We start from the raw sequence: 15,761 nt of genomic DNA, 5'->3' as shown, positions 1-15,761 counted from the left end.
ATGGCGCAAAAACGGCCGAAACATGCTCTGCGCTGGGCTTCGATTAATCGAAGCTGATGCGGCTTTCGGTCGTTCCTCCTGCAATTCTTCCTCTTCCTCCACCTGCTGCGCCCATGATTTCGTTTGCTCTGTTAAATGAATCGACAGCGTGTCGTCCAAATTATCTTCCTCACCCTGGTGGTCGCCCTCCCTTAACTCATCTAAGTGGAGCGTCGTGTGGTGTTTCTCTTGTCACCTTTTGCACCTGTACTTGCTGGTGCAATTTCCTACGCGATGGAAGGGAGACAGACAGTTCGGACAGTATTTATGAAGCAGGACCGCTCGTAACTTTTCCTCGGGAGTCATAGCGCGGAACTTCGGACAAACCCTAATTGAGTGCTGCCTCTTACACAATTGGCAGTCAACGTGGTACGTAGGTTTATGGCTTTTCGAAACGTGGCTCATGATCTGTAAAGAGGGTGAACCTGGGATCATGACCAATACTCTATCATACACCATTTATTGTTGTTTTGCTTGGGATGCGGAAACCCCAAGAAAAAAAGGGAACAATTACTCATGTGCATAGTGGGAATAAAATAGCTCTCGAAATGTAAGCGGTTCATGGCTTGCGGGAAAATGTTTTTTTTTTTTTTTTAAATTTAGAGAGCGCTAAGCGTATTGATTTTGCCCTTTTTTTTGAATTTCTTTGCTTTGAGACGCGTGGATATGTGTGCGATGGCATTTCGCAGTACCATAACGTAAAGCGTGAAACGCGCCACATGTGAGCTAGCCCTCAGTGCTCATTGAACACACCCATTGAAATGATTATTATTCTAAGAGCTGGCAATGCCGTCGGTTGGCATTTGACAATTATGCATTTCCTGAATGAAAATTCTTTCATTCATTTCAGGAACATGGCGTACGACGTTTTTATTAAAACGTGAGCCACTCGCTTACGGTTGTTCTGGAAAAACGGAAAATTTCCAACATTTATTTGGGATCACCACTAGACATTTCTATTTCTTTTTTTTACATTTTGCGAATTCAAAAATCCTATATAGCAGGACATTGTACAAAAATATGAATATTAAGCCGATAATAACATATGCAGGAGCTGGACCCTTGTTTCGTTCTTTGGAAGCACAAATTCGAAATGCTATACCATTGGATACATACGAGTGGCGTCGCACATACCATCGACCATCTAAGCATGTGCGTTTAGAGGCACAAACTCAGAAATTTTATGTAAGCGCCCTAGAAAGGTATAAAGAAGGTGAATGGAGCATATTGGAACACCCAATTTTACATATCTTTGTTACGGAATGCAACGATTTGGATTCATACAAAGCAACCGCTCATGAAGAAATAAAAAATTGGCTCAAGCAATTGACGGCATATGGTATATCGGATTGGATGATTTTAATGGTAGAGACATTCGATGTACGTAAGGCAAAAAACTTACTACCACGTACTACTGTGCTGGATAAAATTCGTCAAGATTTTGCAACAAAAAAACGATGATCGTTGCATATCTGTTTTGAATCCTGCGAAATTTGAACAAAAATCAGCTGAATATTTTCGTTGTTTAGTGCAGCGAATCAGATTTCTCATGCTTGCTAGCTACAATCGTGATATTGCGAAATATGAGGAGCTTATACGAAGTAAACGTGAAAAGCGCAATCACGACGGTTGGGACTTTTGCCAGTACTTTTTTATGCAAGAGGATTTAGCATTGATATTCGAAAAACTTGAATTGCACACTGAGGCACTAATACAATATGATGAGCTGGACGCTATGTTTTCACAACTCATTACCCACTGTGGCTTCGGTGAAAAGCAAAAAAATGGTTGGAACATTTCAAGCTACAGTTGACCTCCTTTCACGGCATTTATTCAAAATCGGCGCGCTAAATTTGAACTACGACACAAAATAAAAGCCGGCCCCGTCTCGATATTAGAATTTCGAAATTACTTATTCGCACGACAAGCACATTTGTTGCAACAAAACAATGAAATACCAGAAATTGCTAAACGCCTGCTGAACTTTCTCTTTTCTACATTGCGGGAAATTGAGTATGTCAAATTGGATACACAGGAAGGTGCACTATCTTGCTGGGAGTTTGTTTGCGCCTTAGAAGTACTACAAACCTGTGAAATGGCTATGGAACCAAACGAGTTAGTTTGCTTTCAACACTGTGCGCCAATCTGGAATTTAGCCAAAGATAAATTGTATGAATTAGGTAAGCTGTGTGGTTACTCCCCGGTTTTACGCCCACTTCCGAACAACTACATATTGTGGTATAACTCTCTGCTGGCATTGGTGATACACCGCTTGAGCAGTCGCAGTTCTTAAATCCAACACCAACACCACAAATTTCGGAGCAAAAACGCGATCGTTCACCCAATCGTCGTCCGAAAAAAACTGCTACAGAAAAATTGAAAGAAGCATTAGGCTCCAATCAGGCATTTCAAAAGCTTTATTTAGAACTGGCAGAATTAGCAATAAGCACATACAAACATGTCTCACGTCATCGTTCAGCACGTCTCGTGGGTTTGGATTTGGGTAATTTTTATTGTGCGCTTAATGAACCACATAAAGCTGTTGGTTTCTTCACTGATTTATTACGCGAAATAAAAGCTGAAAAATTGGAATGCACTAAGCTCACAAACTCTACTGGAATTAGCGAATTGTTATCGAAAAAAAATTTAACGGGAAAGTAGCATTAGTCCAAGCAGGTACTCACCGCCGCCAACAAGCTGAACACTTACAATAGTAGTGAAAGTGAAATTGAAAGCGGGTAAGAAATCAATTTAAGAAACGTGTGAGGCTATAAAATTACTGCAGCTTCATTCCACGGAGAAATTTCTTTCAACTTGCATTTTATTAATTATTAACATGAGTAAATTTGCAAAAACTATGCTGCGTTTCGGCAATGGTTTGATGACTGTTAATTCATCAAGTGCCTTGGAAAACTTATTTGGTAATCGCGATTTTACACGGACACTCTGGCAAATGTGCAACAATCCGGAATCTTCTGGAGTATCGAGTCAAGTCTTAACTGGTCACACACCAAGTATGAGCTGTAGCTACGGTTGTGGCGGTGCGAAACATATGCATAGCAAAGCTGAAAAAGCACTGGAGGAATTTCTTACTGAAGAATTACTGGCTGAACGCAAAACACGTCAAAAACATGCCCACTGCCTTAGAGGGATTTTGTGTTACTTTGGATGGCGCCGATGTAGTGTTGACCAAAGAATCGAATGAGGAAAAAGTTGTTATCATGGAAAGGTTGCTTTTCTTTAACGGTAAAGAGTAAAAATATGTATACGTTAAAGGTTGGATGACTGCCAAGTTCACCTACATATGACGTAAGCCATTTATAAATATACTTGTGCTTCGCCTAACGCAGCTTATGCCTCTTTTTAACTCACGCGAAAATGAATTGAAATAATTTTGAATACGAAATCAACGGTCAAAGAATCTACGGCGACAAAGCAGGAATCCATTGGTCCTGTTGAGGTGAAAGGTGTGCCGAAGATAGTCAACCAGTTTTAGACTTTTTAGCATACAATCGCGTGCAATCCCAACACAACCATTCAAGACCGCGGAGCAATTTGAAGATTGGAATGATATTTTTAATGTGACGAAGGTCAGAGTGCTCAATCAGCCCGAGAAATACGTAAAGCATATATTTCGAGAGTGCTTCTTGCAACGTTTTCATCATGTGGATGCTGCCCTCTTCATGGAACGAACGATGCGCCCTTTTTTCACTTATGCTCACGATCACAAGGGGAAACAATTCGCCATGAGGAAAACGTCAGGGAAATAATGATGGTACACAAGGAATTATGACGTAAACATAAAGCAAAGCCTGGGAATGTGAGTGGAGCACCAGGCTCGTAACCTCATTGTCCGTAGCTTTGTTCTTTGTTGTCTTGATGTTATTGGCTGAAAACTGTAAATTTACTTTATTATTTTCTTTCTAATGGCAGGATTTCATCAGTATTATGCCCTCGAATACTCAGCTGAAAGACGCCAATAGTTGTACACAAAGGTCACAAGATTACGCGGATTCTTGCTTTCTACATCTGGAAAATCAAATTCAAACAACAGAATTATCGTGAGTTATCTTGATTTATCGTTAATATATTGTCGGCACGGATTATGTGAGTTAAATATATATGGGGATCCCTTATATCATTTTTGTTTTGTTCGTATTTTTTTTTTTTTTAATCGGACGAAACAATATCTTGGGCACCAGTTAGTGCGAAAGTGAACCATATATATTTCCTTCGAAAATCCTTTAACACTGTCAGGATTCAATCTTGAAAACAGATTATTAAGCATGGCCCTGTGGGATTTTGCTTGCAAATCTCTCCCGCAAATATAATTATTAAAATAGTTTGCTGAAAATGTGGTCGCGTATAATAGGGTCGATAAGATGGTTGAGTATCCCTCTTCGGTATGCGATATATATATATATATATTTTGTTGGTTCCTTTCATATCCCCAATTATTCCTTTTTAATACCGTTTTGGATAAATTGTGAATATTTCTTCTTTTGCATTGTAGCGCTTGAGTTCAGTGTCTTCGTTTAGTATTGTGTGTAAGTTTGATCACTTTATTGGTGAATAGTTAACGATCATAGTTTAATTTTGTGATGCACAAAAGCCGGTTTAACCTCATCGGCGAAAGGAGAGGGTTTCGGGTTGTCAGTCGGCAAATTAATAAGCTTTCTTTTTGAATTTACTTCTTAAAGAGAAGTACTTTTGGGAGATGCTGCAATTGTGATGGGATGAATCTGCGGGTTTATAATTTGTATTATGGAGATTTTGTTACTTTTATGGTTCGGCACTTCGGAGTGGGTAGCAGGAATTGAGATTTCTCTGCGGATCGTGGGTCCTGAAGGGTTAAGCGGGTGTAGTGTCTGTCTCGCTGCTGGACGCTGGTAATAGCACCAACTTAGCGATGGGGCGTGTTGTTTGCCCTTTGGTGGTATCCAGATCGACGACACGCACGCGGTCATTGGGACCAGGGTGCAATTTGACGACCCTTCCCATTCTCCACTCGTTCGGTTGTAGGTTGTCTTCCCGAATGACTACTAAGTCGCCTAGGTTGAGATTGGGTTGCGATCGTTGCCACTTAACCCGCTTTTGCATCTCACTGAGATATTCGGTCTTCCACCTTTTGCAGAAGGTTTGGTGTAGGGCTTTAAGTTTCTGCCATCAGTTTACGATGGAGGCCGGGGTCTCTGTAGTGTCCAGTTCGGGAGGAGCTAACAGATGCCCCCCAACGAGGAAATGACCGGGGGTAAGCGGTTCCAGGTCAGAGGAGTCGTTGGACGCAGGACTGAGGGGCATTGAATTGAGGCACGCCTCTACTCGGCACAATAAGGTGCCAAACTCCTCAAAAGTGTATTTGTGATCCAGAGCGATCTTTTTGAAATGGGTTTTAAAACTTTTAACCCCAGATTCCCACAGGCCCCCCACGTGAGGAGCGCCAGGGGGTATGAAATGCTATGCCAGGTTTTGGTGGCTATATCTTGAGATGGTACGATCTTTGGTTTCTTGCAGAAATGCTTTGAGTTCTGATATTAACGATCGCGAAGCCCCTGCGAAGTTAGTACAGTTATCAGAATATATGTTTTTCGGACAGCCTCGTCTGGCAGCAAACCTGGAGAAAGCGGCTAGGAAGGATCCGGTGGAAAGATCGCTCGTCGGTTCAAGGTGGATGGCCTAGGTGGCGAAGCAGACAAATAGGCAGGCATAACCCTTTGAAGTCCGACATCCTCTACCGCTGTATGACTTGATGTCGAATGGTCCGCAGAAGTCTACCCCGGTATTGGTAAACGCGTTCCTTAGGAAGTATTCCCATAAGTTGCGTTTGCGAACGCTTTTTGTACATTGTGCAGACCTTGCAATTGTGGATGACAGCCCTAATCATATTTTTGACGCGGGGAATCCAGTACTGAGTGCGGATGAGGCGTAACATCAGCTGATTTTCCCCGTGCAATGAGATAGAATGGATAAATTGAACCAATAAACAAGAGAACCTGCAGGAGTAAGGGAGAATAATAGGATGACGTTCGTTGTAGGGGAGGTCACTGGAGGCGCCGAGTCGCCTCCCTGTTCGGATGATGCCATTTTCATCTATGAAGGGGTTGAGAGGTAGAATTTCGCTTTTGCCACTTATGGGTTCCCCTCCTTTAAACAATGGTATTCTTCGCGGTAATATTGATTCTGAGAAATAATTATTAAGCGCTGAGTTATTTCATTTATTTCGAGTGGAGAAAGTGATTTTGACCTCGGTTTTCCGGATGATTTAGTCTTCGGGTGGGTTGCTTTAAAAAATCGGAAAATATAGGAAATTACTCGTAAAGCTCGAGACAGATCGGAGAACCTATCAAGAAAGTTAGAACTAGTTTGTTGGGTCGTTGCGTGAATTCGTACCCTTTTTTCCTCGAGGTTCGTATTATAATCGCCTTCTTGCGCTGGCCAGTTTTCGTGGTCTTCTTGCAGCCAGGAAGGGCCCTGCCACCACAGAGAGTTGTTTATTAAATCAGACGCTGGCAGTCCTCTGCTTGCTAAGTCTTCCGGGTTTGACGCTGAGTCGACGTGACGCCAAACCTTGGTTCCTACCTTTCCTATGATTTTGGTTATTCTATGGGCGACGAAGGTAGACCACGAGCATGGTGGCGTCCGGATCCATGCGAGAACTATCGTTGAGTCTGTCCAGAGGAACACTTCTCGATTTGCAAGGTTTAGGTTTTCAATAACCGATTCTGTTATTTCGGCAAGCAGAACGGCACCGCAGAGCTCTAGTCGTGGCAACGAAATGGTTTTAACTGGGGCTACTCTGGTTTTCGCCATAAGCAAGTTGGTGTGGGTTCGGCCTTTTTCATGAACTCTAAGAAAAACCGTAGCTGCGTATGCTTTTTCCGAGGCATCGCTAAATCCATGTATTTCGACCTTGTCTCTCTCCGTAAAATGAACCCACCTCGGGATGCGCAGATCGTTGATCCGCATGTATTCCTGCGTGAATGCTTGCCAGCGATTAAGTGTAGTTGGTGACACGGCTTCATCCCATCCTGTACCCTCTAACCAGATCTTTTGCATAACGATTTTGGCGACTATTATCACTGGGGCCAACCAGCCAAGAGGGTCGAAAAGCTTAGCAATCTCTGAGAGTATGCTTCGCTTTGTAGTGGCGCTGTAATTTTCTATTGGTTTCGCGGTAAAATAGAAATAATCAGCGTGCGCGTTCCACCTTATGCCCAGTGCTTTCACCATGCTGGTATCTTCAAATTCTAAAAAGTTCTCTGTTAGCAAATATGATTTCGGTATGCCTTGTAGAATTTTCTTGTAGTTCGACGTCCATTTTCTTAATGAAAATCTTGCTGATTGTAGTGCCTCGGTTATTTCATCTCTTGCCTTTATTGCGGTATCAATACTGTGGCCGCCGGCGAGTACGTCTTCTACGTACATATAATTCTTCAGAATGTCTGTTGCCATTGGGTGCGTGTGCTCCACGTCATCGGCGAGTTGATGCAATGTCCGTATTGCTAAGTATGGAGCACAGTTCACCCCAAAAGTTACTGTTTTAAGTTCGTACAGACTTATTGTATCCTTTGGATCTTTTCGGAATACGATCCGCTGATATCTTGTTTGATCATGATTTACCCATATTTGACGATACTTCTTCTCAATATCGCTGTTGAAGACGTATTTAAACAATCTCCACCGGAGTATCAATACAGTAAGATCGGCTTGGAGAATGGGACCTGGATAGAGGGCATCGTTCAAACTTTTGCCATTTGTCGTGGGGCACGATGCGTTGAATACAACTCGTACTTTGGTTGTGGTACTGTCCTCCTTAATTACGGCATGATGCGGAAGGAAGTAGCAGTCTGTCGATTCTGACGCTATGTTTCTTAATTGTTTCATATGCCCCAATGTTTCATACTCGGATACGACCCTACTATATTCTGTTTGTAAGGTTGGGTTTTTTCCAAGACGTGTTTCGTTTCGATAAAATTGAGCACATGCGCTTTTTAATGATGGCCCTAAACGTACATCTTTTCTAAATGGTAGAGAAACTACGTATTTCCCGTCGCTGTTTCTTACTGTGGTGGATTTGAAGTGTTCTTCACAGTATTTATCATCCTCGTGCTCACTCCTCTTTTTTGGGATTTCCTCTAGTTCCCAGAACGCAGACAATTGTTTTGACAGTGTAACCTCATTGAAATATGATACTATATTCTGGGTGTTGTTTATCGAGTCTGATCGACCTGTCAGGATCCACCCGAATACGGTTTCCTGCGCTATCAAATTATTTAACACATCCTTTTTCAATCCGCCTAACATGATTTGAGGATATATGTCTCCTCCCAATACCAAGTCGACTGGTTCGTTCACGAAGAATCTTTTGTCGGCAAGAATAAGATCAGGGAACGCTTGTCTTGTCATTGGATCTACATGGCAGCTGGGGAGATTTCCTGTTAGTTGGGGTAAGACTAACACGATGGTGTTTATTGTAACTAGAGGGTTTATTGATGAACCCAGTTGTATGGGACACGCTTCCTTTACCTGTGCCGAAATCGTGTTGTTAATGCCCGATACTTGGGCACTCACTCTTTTGGAAGGCAACTTAGTTCGCCGTTTGAGTCGCTCGGTTATAAATGAGCACTCTGACCCCGAATCTATTAGCGCTCTTGCTGAGAAGCTAACACCATTATGTTGTATATTGACTCTCGCTGTGCCTAGTAGTATTCCCTTGCTTGAATTTGCGAAACATGAATTTACGTTATTAACCCTAGTGTTTTCTGTTTCAGTTTCGTGCCTAGCTTGGGCCTGTCTGGATGTAGATGGACCGTTGTCAGATGAATCCCGTGGATCGTTTGCTTGGGGTTGAATTGGAAGGTGGAGTAGTGAGTGGTGTCTTGACTGACACGTCCTACAACGATATGTGCTGGAACACTTAGAAACCGTATGTCCAGCGGATAGGCAATTCAAGCACCCTCGTATGCTCTTCACATGTTCAATGCGACTGCTTGGGGTCAGGCGTAAGGATTTCTCACACTTTGCGATTCTGTGTGCCGCACTTTTGCACATCTTGCATGTTGGTTTGGCTACACTAGTCTGAAAGGTCAGCTTTTTCGATGGTGTTTCCGCGCTTGATCGAGAGGATGGATTTTTAGGGAGCTTTCCTTTCAGCCCTGTGACGGTTTCCAATGTTTGGAATCTATTCGTCAGGAATTTGTCCATATCAACCCATTTCGAGATTTCAGTTTTGTTTTCTATTGTTTGTTCCCACAAAGCCAATGTAGTTTCAGGCAGTTTAGTGGAACATAAATATGTTAAGATTGCATCCCAGTTGGATATGTCAATTTGATGACACTGAAGCGCTGAGATGCAATTGTTTATATCTCGTTGCAGTTTTTTGATCGAGCTACCGCATTCGCAGTCAATTGCATTTAAATTAAACAAAATTTTCAATTGTGCATTTACCAAGATACGCTTGTTTTCATAGCGATCGCATAAATTCTTCCAAGCTGTTTGGAACCCATCATTAGTTAGTGGACATCGTCGCACTATTTCTTTCGCTTCCCCTTGTGTCTTTTGGTTGAGGTGATACAACTTTTCGACTGGGATAAGGCGTTTATTAAGTATGTAAATGGCGCTGAACATGTCCCTGAAGGACGGCCATGAAATATAATCTCCTTTAAAGACATCTGTGTCACAAGGAGGCAGGCGTACGCTGTATTCGCGACCCACGGAATCTGTTTCTTTCTCTAACTTTTATATTTTTTCAGCTAGCTCATTTATTGCCGCTTGGCATTTTAAGAAACTGAAATAAGTGGCTTTATGTTTCTTTTTAACTGCTGCTATGTCCTTTGTTTCGAGGTCTGATGAACTCAGAAGATCGTCGTATGCCCGTTTTGTCTTTTCCCACAAGGCTTTTAGTTCCTCCGTTTGAAGTTTTAAGGAGTGTTTACTGTGCTCAGTTGTGGGCATGGCATTATAATCTACCTCAAATTCTGCCACTGCATCTGCCTGGCGGATATAGCTCTCCATTTTCTTATTAAATGGAAAACGAACTTGTTAAACACGAAGTATTTAATGAAATTTGCCTTTGCAGAGAGTCGTGTATGAGATGACTGATCAATATCCTAGGGATTGAGAGTTGCTACACTCTCTTTGTCGCGGAAGTGTTATTACAATCGTGCCACCCTACTTAACTAAATGGGTGTGTGCACGAACCCAAGTGATATTTGTGTAATGTGTTAAAAGTGATTAAAGTGCAACACCCTCCTATGGACTGTGGCACAACTACTACTTAGTTTGAAAGAACCGACCAGTTAATTATGACGGAAAATGTAGAGAGTGTTTTCCACTTGTGCGCAAAGTTTAATAAAAAATCGTGTGAAAGTAAGAAAAGGGGGCAGAACTGGCCAACCAGTGGATAATGTGTGAAGAAAGTGTGGTTGACAAAATGCCGAAAATGAATCCTTCAAAGGTTTTGGCAACTGTAGTGTCGTTGCACGTTACGTTTCACGTCGTGTATTTGTGGTTGTTGTACGTCAGCGCTAGTACTTTTTAAGGTGTTCCTTGAGTTGCAAGTACACTCGCCGCTACGTACGAATTTGTGGACTGTGCAGGAATCACGACGTATATTCCGGCAATATGAAAAGCGAGTTTGTATTAAAAATATTCCGAACTTTCCCGCCCAAAACAACAATAAGTGTAATGTGTATATATGTGGATAGCTAGAAGAACTTTCAACTATTACGCTGTTAAGTGACTTTTGTTCGCTTCGCTGTCTGACCGTGTGATGTCAAATAAAGTTTCAGTTGTGAATTAATGCCAATAAGATGGCTTTCCACTAACTAAAATTTATTTCTGCAAATGTGTTGCAGCAGCGGTGAAGTGATATTCGATTTTTGGGGCTATGTTAACCCGTACCAATACTGTGACCGGAGGATCTTCTCACTTGTGAGGATTTTAAGAAAATTGTTTTGAGTAGGTGTGTGTGTGTGTGCACGTAATGCACAATTTGTGATCACCGCTGTTAGTGAACGTCAAGGGAAGTGTACAAAAGTCACTGTACGCGTTAAATAATAACTTGCCACTTTATTATATCAAATTTTTTAATCAAAAGGGGAATCACACACGTGCCCGAATTTAAGAAACCACGTACCTTATAAGTTCGTTGTAAAATTGTTGTGATTTCTCGGAATTGCCGTGTGGTTGTGCTCTGCGGTGCTAATTGCCTTGGGGTTACTTTTCCACTTTCTTCTCAGCAAGATGGCTCCAGATGCTTCTACCAATGTATTTTTTCCTTCGGTCGCTTTGAGTGCTTTCCAAATTGGGCTATTGTTGAATTGCTGTTGTTTGTTGTGGACTGTAATTCGATTTGTTGTTAAATTCTCGGCTTCGGAAGGACCAAATGATTACGTGAAATATTCGAATCTCCCACGTAATCGCCAATGGAAAATTGAACCAGTGAAAAGAAAAGTTAAAAAAAATATGAAAGATGTTAGTAAATATATTCGAGTAAGGATTTTATTGAATTCAAGAATAATGAGGTAACAATTAAATTGCGTTTCGAATTAAGATATTCAAATAGTGATTTAAATGATTTAAATTATAAGCATTTAACAATAAAATTGTGTTTCGAATAAATGTTCTCTTACCTTGACGCTGGAAGGCTAGAATTGCTCCCGTTGACGGTCGTGAACCAAGAAAAACCAAAGCAATTGCAAAAAGGCGCTGAACCCTCAGCACAAGAGCCTTCGTTAAGTTTCCCCTTAACAAGGCTCCGGTGCTAAAAGCTCATAGCGGCAAACACAAATTCGTGTTTGTGTTAGTGCATATATATTAAAGCGAAACTATTGGTCTACAGGAGAAACAGGTATGCGGATTGATTTACAAGGGTGGGCCGAAATATTTAGGTCTCGGACCTAAACAACTCACGTAAAAATTTAAATATCCAAAAATAAATCTTTCTAACTTAATGGTTTAACCAAAGAAACGAAATTCAATTCTTCTAACGATCATCAATTGACAGCTTACCCCAACAAAAGTTATTTCTAATTATTTTATTTCAAAAGCAAAAAAAAATTATAATTTATCATTATTCAATTAAGTCCTATAAATTAACTTTCAAAAATTCTGATCTTGCTTATTATTCCTTGCACAAAGCCTATGTATGCAAATTCAATTTCTTCTAAATATGTACATACATACATATGTGTACGTTTAGTTATTAAAAAAAATAAATATATGTACCTGTGGTGTATATATGTTATTATATTAGCGTGAACTCACCTCGCTTTTGTCAACCGGGTTTGGTACCAAAGACGGCGTATTAAGCTGAAAGTGCAGAAAAATATACAACAACAATACATGTAGGGTACTCAGTTAGTAGGGCATTGACCGAATAAACAAGATCAAGGACAGTTAGTTCTTGGTCTTTTTGATGTTTAAGTTTTCTTTTAGTTCCGATTTTTACTTCGGTTGCGCGGACGTAAAAATTATGAATTTTTGTGAAATAAAAGAATTTAAGAAAAGATAATCGCGCGAGTACATTAAGTGAAAAATAAAAAGGTTAAGTGCAATCACAAAAAGTGAAAAAAAGAAAATATTAATTGAATTTAAAGTTCGTGACCGTGAGCAGATGTATTCACTGCAAAAAAAAATCTCCATAAAAATGTTACTCGTTGATGATCAAAAGAAACAAATTAAAATTCATAACTTTGACAAATTAAAAAAAATGTTTACAAAAATAAAAGAAATTTCTGTGCAAAAGTGGAATGAGTAAGTTTCATTAGATGTGACTAACTCAATTAATTTAATTAAGAAAAAAAATTCTACTACAAAAGTCTAAAAATGTTTATTGTAAACAAAGCAGAAGAAAAATCCCAAATAGAATATCTAACTGAAGCCTACTTATGACCTTTTGCACACAAGTGACTGCTTATGTAAACTAATTAAAAAGAAAACGCAATCAGTGGAAAAAAATTCAAAAGCAAATAAATTTTGTAAAAATAAAAAAAATCTATCTTACAGCTTCGATTCTTATACAAATTTTACAAAAATATGAAAATTTAAACAAGAAAAAAAAAAACGCAAATGTGATTACTTAGAAGAAAAAAATGCATAATATTTTTGTGTGATTAAATTCTTAAATTTTCCTGGTGCGCCCTAATGACTTATCGGAGTGGTGGGCAGGTGGGATGATGAGAGCGCCAGTGGGGGAAATTTCATCGGCTCTCCCGTTCGCTCAATCAGTGATGTTGCTGATTCTCTGCTCCGTTGTTGCTGGTGAGTGATGTTGCGTGTTACATGTATTGATATTTTTGTGGTGGTGGATTCATAATGTTACCAATGTTGCTGTGTATTGTGGTATTTTTGTGTTTTGAGTTGGCGTGTGGAGGTGTGGTGAGCAAATGTTGATGAGTGCTGTTTTTGTAGCCGTGTTTAGCAACACGTTGTATGTTTCTGCGGTTGCGTGCAATGTTATTTTTGCTGCTATCTATATCAGGCTGACCTCGGTTGCGAAGTCGGTGTTAACTAGGTTGTGTTACATTTTTGTGTGGTGGTTTGATGTGTATAGTGTGAAGTTGCGTGCCTTGCCTTTGATGTTCGGGTATGGTTTTATTTTCTTGTTTGTGTGATGTTGGTGACTCTTGGATTATGTTGTGTGTGCGTGTTTGTGTATGTGTTTGCGGAATTTTGGCGCTAATTCCTTCGGATGCTTTTGGCCAATATAGCCTCGTTGGCTGCCCTTTTGGCCAGAACCCAATCCCTTAATTTGACAGTTGACCCCTTTTGTATGTGTGGTTGGTGTTTGTTGTTGTTTTGCGTGTTTTCTTCGATCAAATAACTTGTATCTTTTTTATGTTTTTCCGTGTGATTTTGTGTAAATTTTATGTGAAAATAAGTCGCGGCCTTCGGCTGGCTTCGTGCGCTGTAACAAGAGAACGTATATATTATTTTAAATATTTTTATTTTTACGAATTTTTGCTTAACATTTTTTTTTTTTTTTGTATTTAAGATTAAAGTTAGCTATTTCGTTTTTCTTCTTCCAAATTTAAAATTACTTAAAAAAAATATTTCAATTATATCCGATATTTTCTTCCTCTTCTTCTTTAATCTACCTTTTTGTTTGCATATGTGCTCGTGTACATATATAAGTATATACATATGTATATGTAAGTGCACTTATGCATATTTTAATATTTATGAATTATAAATACACACCAAATTCGATCGAATAAAAATCCAATAAAATAAAAGTTAACAACAAATATTTCGACGGGAATACAATGAAAAATATTGTTCACAACGAAAACGTTCAAAATTTCAAAGGGAATTTTGGGTCAAAAATGTTTAGCTTGATAACAGAGGAATGATTTTTGTGTAAAGGCGCCAAAGAAAATTTTATGAAAAAATCTACCTTCGCGAGGTAGATTTTAGGTTGAGCCGATCTAACGGTTCGAAACCATTTTTACCTCAATTAATTTTGTTTTTTTTTCTATAACCAATTCAACAAAATAAAATGGTTTTCTAACAACTCTCCTGCTTCAAAAAGTTTACCAAAAAAAATGTTATTTCAAACAAAATTATTTAAACCAAGGTTCAAAAAAAAATAATGTTCTAATAAAAGGAAAAAGGTGTAAAAAAAATCGCGGGTAAAAAAAAACACAAAGGTTTCTCAAAAAAAAAAAGGAATTTCAAATCTCACACTTTGGCTTACCTGTGACTTTGCTGCTTCCTTGCGGGGATTTTTCCACGCCCAGTGGTGGCGATACTCCTTGCTCTGCGGTGCACCTAGAGAGGATTCCCTGGTATCAAGATTCACCCTTATTTTTTTTTCGCTCGCGTTTACTTTTCGCGTGAAACCGCACTTTAAAAAAGTATTTTGTCACTCGCGTACCCACACTTTAAGGTGAACAAAACGCACTTTGAATATAAAACTTTTCACTTCACTTTTGGCACTAGTTATGATCGCGACATTTCGATTTTGAATGTTGTTGGTTAGCGGGACCCCCTTTTATACCCACTAATCCTTGCGGTATTTAGGACACCGTAAGTCACGAATCGCCTTCCTGCTTTGGTTGAACCAATCCGCGTTCGCCCCGGCTCGTATATACACATATGTGCAAGCAACAGTTCAAACCACTCACACAATCAAACATCCGCTTTGTTAATATCGTAAAGCGGAGAAGGAGATTTGGTTAGCGGTTGCTTACACATCTGTTCATATACCCGATTACGTGTCGTCAGAAAAATCCTCAAAGGCTGTCGTTACAGGCTCGCATCCGCCGATGGTGCTTGCATCATGGAGCGTGTGCGCAAAGGAATTCATAACGCAGCCTTGGGTTGGTTTATAAGTACAGGGCTAACGTGTGGCCTCGACCCACGACCTAATGCCGGGCTTCTAGTTCGTTTCTTACCTAACTTTTCACTAAAACATATAATACAACAACATATATTTACTACACCACAAAAAATTAAATAAATTACAAAAAATTCTAAACCAAACGTCACTGGGTTCTCGAGCAAAAACTAACCTAGAGTATCACAGATGGGCATCTTAATCCTATATCACAGTTTGAACTAAAACTATATCACGGATTGAAGAAAATTAGTCAAGTTGCAAATGTATAAATGGATTAATATGTCAAGTTGGGAATGTATAATTAAATAAAAGTAATGTCAAAACGGTATAATTACATTAACAGGTCAATAAAACCTAAAATAATTGAATAAATAATTAC

The 15,761-nt window shown here is 39.8% G+C and overlaps 1 protein-coding gene and 1 pseudogene across 1 annotated transcript in view; one reads left to right on the top strand and one right to left on the bottom strand.

Moving 5' to 3' along the window:
• Apoltp (Apolipoprotein lipid transfer particle) overlaps window positions 1–15,761 on the bottom strand; it is a 2,338,027-nt gene that overhangs the window by 1,140,250 nt on the left and 1,182,016 nt on the right. The window lies entirely within an intron of this gene.
• On the top strand, window positions 1,000–2,689 carry LOC137239842 (trafficking protein particle complex subunit 10-like; annotated as a pseudogene).

The sequence above is a fragment of the Eurosta solidaginis genome, chromosome 2 (assembly GCF_040869045.1).
Source record: "Eurosta solidaginis isolate ZX-2024a chromosome 2, ASM4086904v1, whole genome shotgun sequence".
In the NCBI taxonomy this organism is placed as follows: domain Eukaryota; kingdom Metazoa; phylum Arthropoda; class Insecta; order Diptera; family Tephritidae; genus Eurosta; species Eurosta solidaginis.
This window is presented reverse-complemented; position numbering and strand designations above follow the sequence as displayed.